This window comes from Branchiostoma floridae, chromosome 11, assembly GCF_000003815.2.
Source record: "Branchiostoma floridae strain S238N-H82 chromosome 11, Bfl_VNyyK, whole genome shotgun sequence".
Taxonomy (NCBI): domain Eukaryota; kingdom Metazoa; phylum Chordata; class Leptocardii; order Amphioxiformes; family Branchiostomatidae; genus Branchiostoma; species Branchiostoma floridae.
In genome coordinates this window covers 11,004,946-11,006,713 of record NC_049989.1, presented here as the reverse complement: position 1 = coordinate 11,006,713, position 1,768 = coordinate 11,004,946, and the positions used below count along the sequence as shown (strand labels likewise).

At 37.8% G+C, this 1,768-nt stretch overlaps 1 protein-coding gene across 10 annotated transcripts in view; it reads left to right on the top strand.

The window, feature by feature from the left end:
• The window catches only part of LOC118426052 (small G protein signaling modulator 2-like), a 79,342-nt gene that overhangs the window by 58,812 nt on the left and 18,762 nt on the right, over window positions 1-1,768 (top strand). The gene's annotated exons all lie outside the window — the stretch shown is intronic.

Here is a 1,768-nt window from a genome sequence, read left to right as displayed (position 1 = left end):
ACGTGCTAACCAGCTACAGGGTACAAGGTAAAGGAATTAGAATGTGGCATTGCAAACTTCTGCGGTACTAACTGATTCTGGTTTAAAACCATATAGTACTGTTACAGCTCTGTTTTTTTTAGTCTGCTTGCAAAAGCTATTAGTATAATGTAGATGTAAGTTAGGCCATGTTCAGTAGAGTGAAATGTTTTACCATAAATATATGTACCAGTAGGTCTTCAGTTAGTTTAGATGTTTGTTTCTTTGTCAATGTATCATATATAAGTCTCTTTTTCTTCATTTATTGTTTTTGTTTGGTTGAACCTTTTTTTTTGTTTCTTTCAACCTTTTGTCAAACATGTCAGACTTATTTGTTCTGAATTATTTTCAATTTAAGTTCTTTGTGTTGAATTTTATTTTGTGCGTGTGCTTTTTTGCTGTTTTACAGTCGATAAGGACAGACCAGCTAAAAAGAGTACCCCTGTGAACAATGAGGGTTAGTGCGCATGTTATATAAGTAGTGAGAAGTTATCGGTGTATACACTTGACAATGTAGTGAGAGGTGTCATATTCTTCTCTTCTTGGTAGTCTATTCTTGCCTGGTATAGTCTATTCAAGCCTGGTGTGCAACACGTCATCCTTTAAGTTATACCTAATGGGAAAGTGTTGTTACTTATCGTAGTCTTTTTTTAGCAGGTAAAGCTCATTATCTCCACTGTGTGTTTGTTAAAATGTTGAAGGTGAGAATGAATGAATGACTTTGTGAGTGAATGAATGAATGCCTTTTTCCTTCCTTTCACAGAACAATAGAAATAGCTACCTTAGAACAGCACTCTACTGATGGTGGTGGGACATTTTTTTACAGGTCCTAGCAGAAATGCTGTCTAAATTTCTTACGTTTTCCTCTTTGTCTTTTAGATGTACTAATATACACCACAATACTAACCTCCTAACATCTCATATCTATTGCATGCAGGGATACGGTACCAAAATGACAATGTACTAGTAGTTCATTTCAACTGTTCTAAAATGTTATCATGTTGAACTTTCCTCAGTAATGCATTTAGTCATTTCCTCTTCTAGGTCTGTTCATAGCCTAGAAAAATATAGCCAGTTCATCACAGATATCTTCCTTGCTTATGATCATATACTTATCTTGTTACAACACTTAATCCATGAAATACATTCTGTTTTTTTAGGGTCACAACAATTTTATTTTTTTGTTTCTCAGAAGTAAAAAAAAGTAAAGTTCAAAATTGTAATATTGGCAAGAAACAGAGTCGAAGTGCTGTACCTTGACACACCAAGTGTAAGGGAGTGGCTAAACATGTAGTACGACACAAGTTTTCCTCTCAGCCAGTTTTCATCTTGGACCATTGTAAACTTTGAAGTTTTTATGCCCAAGAACAGAAGAAATGGATTGCAGTGGCCTTAGAGTTGGTTCTATAGTCAAGGTTTCTATCTCCGTTTTCCCCTTTCAGTTTCGATAGACCTGATGGACCCAAAGTTCACGCGACCGCTATCCTGGTCCTCCAAACCCCTGGTCAGACGAACGTCGTCCGGGGGGTCACAGACGTCCCCACCCTAACAGCCCACCACTGCCCAGGTCTACGCTCCCCGCAGACAGTCCACGGACTCTGAGGGGTTAAACAGCACAGGCTCACCTTCCAGGTGGGTTAAGCTTTCCCTTAGTTTTTAAGAATCATAAAGACCCAATATCCGACACATGTTAAGTCGGGTGTCTATAAAGTTAATGTAACAACACAAAGTTTCTAACTGACTTTAACAC